Source organism: Calliphora vicina, chromosome 1 (genome assembly GCF_958450345.1).
Source record: "Calliphora vicina chromosome 1, idCalVici1.1, whole genome shotgun sequence".
Lineage (NCBI taxonomy): Eukaryota > Metazoa > Arthropoda > Insecta > Diptera > Calliphoridae > Calliphora > Calliphora vicina.
The window spans coordinates 118,372,106-118,384,460 of NC_088780.1; the positions used below are offsets into that span (position 1 = coordinate 118,372,106).

At 26.9% G+C, this 12,355-nt stretch overlaps 1 protein-coding gene across 2 annotated transcripts in view; it reads left to right on the forward strand.

Annotated features, from left to right (window-relative positions):
- Positions 1 to 12,355, forward strand: part of LOC135963674 (protein toll-like) — a 235,536-nt gene that overhangs the window by 158,645 nt on the left and 64,536 nt on the right. For both annotated transcript variants that reach the window (XM_065515621.1, XM_065515620.1), the window contains exon 5: positions 267 to 343. The gene's annotated coding sequence lies outside the window, so the exon portion shown is untranslated. The remainder of the gene's footprint in view (positions 1 to 266; positions 344 to 12,355) is intronic.

The window sequence follows — 12,355 nt, forward strand, 5'->3', positions numbered from 1 at the left end:
ATTCGAATAACTTTTATTCGAATGTCAACCCTAATATTTACACTTCGAATGGAATAACTCAATAACTTTATCACACTGTACGTATGATTATTTATGGATATCACACAACAATGTGTGGCGTATGATTGTTGAAAAATACAAATAATATTGACCATACGCAAGTTTGTTCATACATACATAATACTACTTATATACAAATACATCATAACTTTATTTATGTATTCACACATTTTAAAATATATTTTTTTCTATCTTTATAATTACAGTTAACCACAACAATAAACAACAATATCAACGCAACGTTATTATATGCATTTCATATAATTTAAATACATAATTTAAGGTAAGTTATAGCAAATTGTATATATGCATAAATATTTTATTAAATTAATTCCACTTTACAAAAAAAAAAATCGCATTAAATGTACAAGTCCAATAATATCAACAAAATCTCAATTAATTTTACTCTATAACACAGCATCATTAAAATATTGTTTTTATCATTAATAAATATAATGTAAATTAATTAAACTAATTTTCTTTATTTTTATACTTTATAAATGGGCATTTCATTTATGTTGCATAAAAATAACCAATTTGGACTCGATTTTCATTAAAAATTTAATTATTCAGTTTATATTTTAACACTACTAATTAACGTATCAATTGATTTATTTATTATATTATGACTTTTTTCATTTACAATTTCAACTCTTCACATCAACCTGTTTTTTTTTTTTTTGTTTAATGTTTAATTTAACAAAAAGCCTTAAATGCATAAACACATTATCATTTAATACATACATGCTATATACATATATTTGTTTAATTCGTTTTTTTTCGACAAATATTTGTGTTTTATAAATACATGAGATATTAAATCCATTATAAATGTATAAAAAGTTGTAAATATAAATGCTTATTAACCCATTAAGTCATATCAGAACAATAATTATTGTTTAAAATCAAATATTAATATAAGCTGCTTATAAAGCAAAACTGATTTTGGTCATAAATACAATTGAATCTGTGCAAAATCCTTTAAGTAAATACTAATTATAATTTAAATATCCTTCATTAGCTTAAAACAGAAAAATATGTTTGGGCATGGTAGACAGAACAGTAACAGTTACTATCACAGAATTCGTTTACAATTACCTAATGAACATGGTAATCTTATAAAATGCAATTATACAGCCCAATTATAAAAAAAAATTCCCCGGGAGTTTTTTCCCTATTCTCATTTTTCCTATTAAAATTCTATGTTAAAAAACGAAAAGGGAAAAAACTCCCGTGGATCACAAGGGACCAAATTAAATTTGTTGTGTTGAATAGATCATTGTAACTCGCATTTTTATGTTACAGATAATAATCATATTTTTGTACTAAATATTCTAACCCCCATTTTCTCAATCTCTGGTTATTTTTTATTGTGACGATAAACTGACAGTTCTCATACAAAAAAAATGTTAATTGGAGGTTTATCGTTACGAAAAACGATAACCAGATATTGAGTAAATGGGGGTAAGCAGAGTTGGGGGTAGTGCACTAAATGTTGAGTGCAATCAACATTTCACTAGCACTAAATATTATTTTAAAAAATATAGTTTTAACTAATTTTCATCAGCTTTAGTGGTAGTGAAGCTTATATTTTTATCACTAATATTTTTTAGTGATAGTGATATTTTTTTAACTATAAATCAATTGAGTGGTAGTGTAGAAATAAGCACTAAACTCAAATAGTTAAAAAATTTAACAATAACTAAAAAAAAGCTTCAATAATTTTCTTTGCACTAATATATTCAAAATTAGTGATCGTGAAGTTATTCCAGTTTAAACTAGAATATTAAATATACAGATGTTTGTTGAGCAAGCTTCAAAGTGTTTTTCAGCATCCGAAGAAATAATAACACAAAAAAACACTGATAATGTAGGATTCTTAGATTTTGGGGAAATTGACAGTAAGTGAAAAAGTTATTGAAGAAATTACTTAGTTTATTAACATCTTCAATATTAGGACCTTCAACCTTTGTTCAGAAAGATGGCATAGTGAAATACGTGCATTCCTTTTAAGCTCGGACACTGATATTTGCAGTCTCAAAAAATATCCAATAATAAGGCAAATGTTTTTTAAATTTAACACGCCTTTGGCTTCTTCTGCTCCAGTAGAGCGTTTATTTTCTTTTAGTGGAATGGTGGATTCTCCTCCGAGAAATAAATTAAGTGATTCGAATTTCGAAAAGCTTGTTTTACTTAAAGCCAATAGTCGCTAATTATTTTATGTGTAATTGCTTATTTCTCTTTTTATTGTAATTTGTATATTTATATACCGCTTTTACGTTTTTTCCTTAAATATATTAACTTAAACTATGAATAGAGTAAAACATTTCTTTGTTGAAAAAAATAGTGCAGGAATATTTTTTTAACTAAAAATTTTAGTGTAGAAAAAATTAATTCATTAGGCTGCAAAAAAAATATTTTAACTATTTTCAAAATATTATTAGTTAAAAAATTTTAACTACACTATCACTATTATTGAGTGAGGCTTATATTTTTCAACTCATCACTAAACATTAAAAAAATTAGTGAAATATTTTACACTACCACTAACTATTAGTGATAGTTAAAAATTAGTGCACTACCCCCAACTATGGGGGTAAGACGTTAAAATTTTGTAAAGAAATATGTGTAGAATCAATTCCAACTGTTTTGGTAAAGTATATCAAAGTTCAGTAAGCAAGTGTATTTTGAATATTTTGGATTTACTATGGAAGTGCGTGACAAGTACTGTATTCCTGAGTATTCAAGATTATGAGCAACCAAGAAATTTCAAGTATCAAACATCAATGATCTGGCGGAAATCAAATCTATACTAAATACTAAGGATCTTCGACAAAAATCTCCTTCATGACTTCCATTTATATATTTCTTCTGAAAGAATATTTTCATTAGCAAATTAGCTAATTTTGTTTGTCATATATTTAACTATATACAATATGTGGTTTGTTTTGTATTTTTATTTTTGAACTTTTTAAAAACAAAAAATTTAAAATTTTTTTTTAACTAAATTAATGCTAACACTTGTCGTATAATTACGGAAAAAGCTCGTTCAGCGTTCCAAGTAACATAAAAAACTTTCGGTTTTTCGGCAACATATTTCATTGTAATGTGATTATGATGTTGATACGCACCACGCGTTAAAAGAACATGATCAACTGGACAATATATTTCGAAAAATCTCCACCAAGGTAAATACGAAAATTTAAAACTCTGAAGAAGTATAAACATTTCATGGATTTCACATTTCGTTTTTAGGAGAACTTGGATTAAATGCTTCAGCATACCTCCTTTTAATGACTAATTCATTGACTACCGAGTCGAAACGGTAAAACCGCTTTCGACTAAAATATTTGTTTATATTTTATCACATAAAAACCTTCTTTTAGCTCTTTAAATTTCCTTCATTTCATTATTTTGGTTCTCTTAGGTTTAATAAACCTTTCATCACATTTTTTGTATTTGGTTGCTGGCGTGAAAAACACAGCAGCCAATAAAAAAACAGCATAAATCGTGGTGTTTATTTAAAACAGGCAAATCATTTTATAGTTATAAATAAATATTCATATTGTTAGTTTAATTTCTATAATTAAAAAGCATTAAAAATAAATAACAACCACAACAAATATAAACATTTTATGCAATTACACATGTATCTGCACTTGTGAAGACTAAAACAGCACACATAAAATGCTTAAACAAAAATTTATTAAATATAAATGAAAAAAAAAAAAATAATAACTATAAATTTCAATTTACAAATTTTTTTCACATGAAGAGAGTTTTTAATAATAAAAATAACCTAGTCGTTAAATAAAATTGCAAGCATGTGAAAACTGGGCTCAACTAAAAATTTATGAATGGAATATTTATTTTCGTGTTAACAAAATGTAACTTCCGGTTCTCAAACTTTGTTTTTTTCATTAGCGGGTTTCTATACTTTCTATAGTGGTGAAGCTGAAAAAATATGTATAATAATTTACATTTCATTCATAACAATTAAAAAATACAAGTTCCTTTTTTCAGGATTATTCTCATATATTACCAAATATTCCATGAACTATTTGCTTAAAATCTTCTATTGTTTACATTTATTTTTTTAATGTTATTTTAAGGTTTCGTAATAATTTTAGAAATTTAAATATATGGTTATGTTTATTATGAATAATAGAAATAATTGATTTTTGAAAATAAATTTTAATATCATTTTTATGTCAATCAAAACTCTTACGTGTTAGTTTTATTATTTATATTGAAACATTTTTGATCAGATATTACCCAAGATTTTTGCGAAAACAAAATAAAGTCAAAGAAAAAAACGAAAATTTAAAGTTAAATATTATTTGAAGCATAAGAGTTAATTTAGTGAAATAAATAGGATTTTATGTATCTTCCAGACTGTTCATATTTGAACAAGTTGTAAGCTCTACATAGTTTTGTCAAAATATAACTTACTGAAATCTTACGAACTCCTCTACTATTCGTAGTTTAAAAGATACAGATTTAGTACCACTTTGTTATCCACAACATTAACATGTGAGTTCTCTGAACCCTAAATAAGACCATTTTGATGATTAACGAAGCCATCAAGCTAAAAATGTGCTTCATCTCTTGAAATGAGTTTGCTCAAAAATGAGCCGACAAACTTTCATTATTTTTGAAATTTTGTTCTACAATCAAAATCCTTATTTTTTACTATTTATATTGATATTTAATGCATTAAAATAGTAGAGAACTTATTTTAGTTTTTTAAAAATAAATAAATTTTAAGTGCTAATCAGTCTTCAATTTAAAACTTTGTTGCTAAATACATAACAAAATAAACAACAAGAGACTCTTTAAGCTACATATTTTCAAAATTAGAAATAGAGGAAATGTAAAAAATTCTTTTACTAAACATTTGCTGTCAAAACCAAATTATATGTTGGTTTTGGTTTTCAATGAAAAACGAAATGCAACAGAAATATTAATTAAAAACTTCGCACTTCACACAATTTTTAACTACATACTACCTACATTAGGTTGGCCCTTAATTAACGAAAGTTGGATTTTGGCCATTCTCACCCCCCAGTTTGGTGAACATTAGTAAAAAAATCATCCTGAAAAAAATTTTAAGTAAATCGGTTGGGGTTAAGACGTGCCGCAAGCCCTCTGAAGTTTTGAGATGCATTTACAAGGGGAAAAAATGCTTTTTTTCAGTAAAAATTTTGCCATTAAAAAATTACTTTTGCAATTTAGTTTAAAAGAATAGAAATGTGTACGTAACTGTCTTTCTAATGAGACATAAAAAACTGACATTGGTCAAAAAATGTTAAAGATATTAAAATTCGCCAGGCCATTACCGTGTCTCAGGCAACTAGAAGAAGAAATGTAGGAACAAAATTAACAGATTTTGATAAATATTAAAATAAAAGCTAATTTTTACTTAAAATATATCAATATTTACTTGTATATGAGTTTTTGTCTTCGTGGGATACGTTAACCTATTCGCATATCCCAGAAAAATAATTTTTTTTTAAAGGCAGTTTCAAAACTCCATTTTAAAATTTTTAAAAATATTGTTAAACAAATTTCAGAATTTTTTTACCATCTCATTGGGATTTATTGAGAATATAATAGGGAATAAAAGTATGAAAAAATTATTAAAATATCTCTTATAGTTTTTCCGTACCTGCGATTTAAATTTTGAAATTTTCGAGAAAAACTTATTATTTGACCACTTTTTGGCGAATGAGCACTATTTCCTTACAGTTATGAATCCGATTTACTTAAAATTTTCAGGATGATTTTTTACTAATGTTCACCAATCTGAGAGGGTGAGAATGGCCAAAATCCAACTTTCGTTTATTAAGGGCCACCCTAACCTACGTATGCATAGATATTAGAACGTACATATAAAACAAAGATACGCCTATCATATATACAAATGTTTTCATATATCCACGTGTTGTTAGAACAGAATTGTGGTAAACCAACATTAAGTTGGCAAAAATGGCCAAAAAATAACATTTAAACTTTTATGTGAGAAACCTTCACAAGCTGCAACAACCAACAAATATTGTTTTTGCCACTCATATGTGTGTTAAAATAATTTGTTGCATTCGCTATAAATAAATGGATATTTACTTATAAACAAATAGCAATAATAATACTTGTTTAGCAATGATGTTAAACCATAACACAAATATAACCCTAAAACCACAAATAGAAATAAATAAAAATTTTCGAACCACAATTAGAAAAAAAAACAACCTTAATTATTAGTTGATTTGTCTGTATATTTATATGAATTAAATTTTAAATATGAGTGTGTTCAGATTCTAAATCACTTTATGTTGTAAAAACAAAATAGTAATATTTTTAGAAATAAATTGAACTTAAAATGTATACATAGTTTACAAGAAAATTCAATATTTTAGCAATCAAAATTGCATCATGTAATTACAACATATACAATTTATAAATTGCTTATAGCATTTTACAAAAGATGGAAAAGGAAAAACTACAAAAATGAAACAAAAACATAAAGCATGCTTTTAGGTGCCACCATGTTTACACATTATTGTACAAAAATAAATTTGAATTTTAAACAAAACGAATCCATACATGCAATGAAAATATATCCCAGCAGTTAAGCAAGTAGTCAATGTATCCCTTACTTGGCTGACTCTAATATATATTTTGAGTCATTAGACACGTATTTGCTCTTAGTAGTTTTTCAAAAAGCTGTACAAATATTTCAGCGTGTGAATTTTTTGTGCTAACTTCTTTAGTTTTTGTGATACAAAAAATATATTGGTTGGTGATAGAATGTCAATAATAGTGAACATTTATTGTTCACAATAGTTTTTTCGATCATTTAATTTGAAGTACGAACAAAATTTACATTAAACCTCAAAACTGCCCTTGGGGCACATTCGTCAGGTACAAGGAATGAATCCCTGTCATGTAGAGCAAAATATAGAAAAAAGAGCAAAATATAGATCTAAGTATCCGAAGCAAGAAGTAATTTTAAAAAAAGTGGCTTATGGTCCCCCTTCTACCCTAATCTAGAGTGTAGTCACTTTAAACGTTTATTTTCTTACTGTGCTTTAGCAAGTAGTTATTTTAACCACCAGAAACATTCTATTGGAGAGTTGTCGGATGAAGGTTTATTTGGAAGCTATTGTTTATTGGACTGTCTATGATATATCTTTTGAGATGACTATTTCTGATCAATTAGCACCCGTACATTTTAAAATAACTATTTATTTAGCTGATCATGTAACTTTGGACCAGCTATCCGACAGTCTCATTGTAATCAAAAAGGGTCAATTGACCACCTGCTTAGGACACGCACGTGTTGAAATAACTAGTCAAGTAGCTATTTAAGTAACTAGTTTCCACCCTAAATGATGGGTAAAATCACTAGTTCGGGACTGTCTCCTAGAACTGCAGGGTACTTACTTGAAAATAAAATAGAGAGTAGAACAATAATAATAATAGAATAAAATTAGCAACAACAGTAGTAGCAAAACTTACACCAACACCATTTAGAAACTACGGCTACTGTTAATAAAATTCACTCGTGCATTCAGGCAAACAATTGTATAAATATATATATTAGACTTGCTCTTAAAAATGGGTCTAAAAAAATGTAACCAAAGATTAAATTTTACCATCCGGCATCACATAAAACCAGGATTTTCCGTAACAAAAGTGACATATGTATAAACAATGAGTTAGTTAATTGCAAATAATTTTGATTAGAGAATAGGCTACGTATAAGAGTATTGTAAAGTGCTGGTTAAATTTCTATTTAAAATCAAGAAAATAAAAATAAAATTTGGCTGAGATAATTTTTTTTATTTTCACAAAAAACTATAATAAATCTGTTTCGTATGTGTAGAAAGTATTGTAACTTTAAGAAGAAAACTCATAAAGCAATTCCCAAAACTCTATTGAACAGTGACTATTGTAAAAATATGCTTTTTACCTATAAATCTTTAACCAGTATTAACAAGAAGTGAATAATAGTGTTCATAATTATTTCGAATACATATAAGGTACTAGCTGAACCCGGTCCGCACGGACTCCCCGACCTGACATTCATTATTTCGCCAGTCAGTTTCAATTAATTCGCTCATTGCACTTGTTGACATCATCATTTTTTGGTACCAAAATATCACGTTCCCAAGCCAATCCGAATTTTTGTAGTTGGTTGTAAGACTTGTGAATACCTTGTCGACAACGGATTGAATATTCATTTGCATTTCGCAGAAGTTTGGTATGTACCGAACTTGTTACACCAAATCATTCGCTTCAGAGTACACCACTGTGAATTAAAATTTTTAGAATGATGTTAAGCTACGAAATTAAAATTAGCATTGTTTGATCGCTGGGAATGAAAAAAAGCAGTTACTTCTCGAATGAAAAAAAAATTTTTTTTGACAATTTTTTTTTTGAATTTTTTTTAACTTTTTTTATTTGCAAAAGTTTGCCCACAATTACTGACCTTGATATCATTAGTATAGTGTAATTTTTTAAATTTTGATTTTACCACGCCACTCCGCCCACAGACCAAAAATCAAAAATCTGAAGATTCACTGAAAATTTTATAAAAATCGGTCCAGCCATATCTCCGGAACCACTATGCCAATTTCGTGCAAACTTCACATAAACCATCTACAGACCATCCCCAACGTACTTTTTATATATAAGATGACCGAATTAGATTCCAAAACTGTTGCTTAGTAAAAATATAAGCTTATACACCATAGAGAAATATGCATAGAGCGGAAGGAGACAGAAATATCAATTGAATAAATTACTCTCTTTTCACACATACGGGTGATACAATAACAAAATACATGGCAATACAATATATTAAAAAAATATGGAGGATTTTGTAACTCCGTTTGCAACTGGCAACATTTGTCCCTAGTCCCCATATAAGGCAACCCTCAAAAAATGTTAATTTTGTAGTTTAACTCTTTCAGCCACGATTTTTTGTGTATACGTTTAAAATCAAAACAATTGCATTTTTACTTTAATCGAGGTTAGTTTATTATAAAAAGTAAGAACAAATTTATCAAAACATGAAAAAAATACATCTCTTGTTTACACGATAGTATTACAAATATTTTATTTGTTTGTTGATTAATATTTTTCTGCTAACTTTATATTTTCTTCACATTTTACTTTTCCATATTTGTATTTATAAATACATTCCCGATACATATGAAAATAAAAAAAGTTTTTGAATTATTTTTAACATTTTAGGAATACCGTCAGTAAATCAAAAAAAAACATTTGTATTTCATAAAAATCTAATACAATTTTTGTACAGATGATGAAATTGTGATACTTGAGTTTTTGAAAAATAGTAATACTCAGTTTTGTACCTCAATAGAGTACCATTAAAATAAATTTAGCTTTATCCTCATGAACACCTGTCAAGGTTGAATTTTAAATTTGTATAGCATTTCCAATATTATCAACTGATTTTGTTTTTATAACACTTAATATTTAGCAAATTATTTGCGGTAAGGGTTAATATGAAGGTCTTTTAAAAATTTAACAACATTTTTCACTTTGTTAACTTAATAATCACAATTTTTATTTAAAATTAATGTACTTTTTTAGGGAGATTTTAAAAATAGTTTTTGTGGGTAAAGTATTTTCCAAAATGACCCAAACACTGAAAATTTGTTGTCTTATTGCGGATATGTCACACCAAAATATGAATTAATGTCCACGAGTAATCAGCTAAATTGTTGAAGTTATATTCTTTTTCATACATCATTTGTTCACACAACGATGTCAATTTCACACAAAAATACATGTAAAATATATTCATTTTATACCCACCATCAATATATAACAATAATATATTGTTCTGATATAAAAATATATAGGGGTTCTCATGTAGCAATTCTGTTTTGTTAGAGTACGTAGAGTATGGAAATACTTATAAATTTTCCTGATCACTTCGTTTTATTGAAATAGCGATATTCTTAAAAATACAATTACAAAACAACAAAAATATGTCACCTATCTTTTTTTTTAGTAAATGTAAGAATTTTTTGGAAAAAACCGAAAAAGTAGAAAAACATGTTATCACAAAAAGCATCCTTTAATTGATTTGTTTTTTACTTTTGTATATGTGTTTTGGAAATCTATTTTAACGGCGCATATTTTGTATTACTCAGTTAAAAACCCCCGGATTTTGAGTTATGACGTTGTTGCAGCAAATGAGCGATATGTTAAATTTTTAACGATCTAAATATAAACAAAATATGTTAAAAATCTACTTCAATAACACAAACGAACTTAAACAAGTAAGAGTGCTATATTCGGCTGTGCCGAATCTTATATTCCCTTCACCAAATTATACTTCAAAATTTTAAATATTTTTAGGAAAACAAAATTTAATTTTTTTTCCAGTTGTTTTTTGAATTTTTTGGAAAAAAAAATTTTTCGATTGTTATTTTAATTTTTTTTTTTAAATTAAAAAATTTTTTTTTTTAAATTTAAAATTTTTTTTTTTTTAAATTTGAAATTTTTTTTTTTTAAATTTAAAAAAATTTTTTTTTTTAAATTTTAAAAAATTTTTTTTTGTTTTTTCAATTTTTATTTTTTAAAAAAAAAATTCGGGTTAAAAATTTTTTTCCCGATTTTGACCCATTGTAGGTCCAACTTACTATGGTCTTATATACATCGTTGCAAATGTCTTTGAAATATCTATCATTAGATATCCATATTGTCTATATTAATGTCTTAGTAATCCAGATATAGGTAAAAAAATTGGTCAAAAATCGAGGTTGTCTTGGTTTTTTCCTCATATCTCAGCCATTTGTGGACCGATTTTGCTGATTTTAAATAGCAAAATTCTCGAAAGCATGTCTGACAGAATTATTGAAGATTTGGATCCCGAAGATATCTGGGGTCTTCAGAAAACTGATTTCAACAGACAGACAGACAGAAAGACAGACAGACAGACAGACAGACAGACAGACAGACGGACAGACAGACAGACGGACATGGCTTAATCGACTCCGCTATCTATAAGGATCCAGAATATATATACTTTATAGGGTCGGAAATGAAAATTACAAACGGAATGACAAACTTATATATACCCTTCTCACGAAGGTGAAGGGTATAAAAACAATAACATGAACGAACATCTGCTTAAAAAGTCCTACCTTTCTAACCCTTTGATCAAATTGAGGTGGAACATGTACCATATTTTCGGTTTTTTACGGCAACTTATAATACGTTTTTCGCTTACAAACAAGATGTATTAACAAGCCGTGTAAACTGTCAAAACAAAAATTCACAAAAACTCACTTTTATAAATGAAATAGTTTTTTTTAACATTTTTAAATATTTTATGCACATAAAGCGGTGAGAAATACTCACTTTTTAAATATAAAATAATCTATTTAATCTTATAACAAATTTAAAAATGTTTGTAAACAAGTTTTTGACATTTCACAAGGCAAAACATGAGTTGAGCAAAAAATAGTCAGCTGGCGTTACGCCGTTTTTATCAAATTTTCTTCTGTTTGAATGTTAAAAAATATATATCGCACTAGATCAAAAAGATGGTATTAATTCAAAATGTTTAAAATTTATCGTTTTCAAAGAAATCAACTAACAACATTAATATATATCTGCACGCAGAGAAAAAACTTGGATTACGACAACTATACTAATTTCTTTGTAGCAATATATTGTTGTCGTAAACATATAATAGTGGTTTTAATTTAATTTCAACAATATTTAAGTTAATGTAAACGTTTATATTTTCATTGTAATTCTAAATTTGAATATGGTTCAACGAAACATAATTATTTTTTGAGCAACTAAATAATGATAAAAAGGTAAACATGTTATATTATGTACAACCATTAAATGTTAAGTTCTATACGCGTAGTCATAATATGTTTAAGATGCAAACAAAATTTCAAATACAATTCAATTTAAAAATTTGAAGTTTCAAGCTAATAAAAAAAGTATTAAATGAATTGACTGAAAAACTATAGAACTACAAAAAAGAAAAGAGAATTGCAAAATGAGAACCCTGGCATATTTTTGGTGTAATCTTATTACGAATAATTACGACATGTTTTTGGATGGATAGTCTATAAATTTGTACATAGATGTTATGACCCAAAAACAAGAATCTGTTGTAATGATACGAAACGACAAAATTTAAGATTTTTTTATTTTATTTTTATTTCATTTGTAAGCAGACTGATTTTGGTTGTATACAAATGGAACCACCCTAATATACATATTATTTAATTTCCTC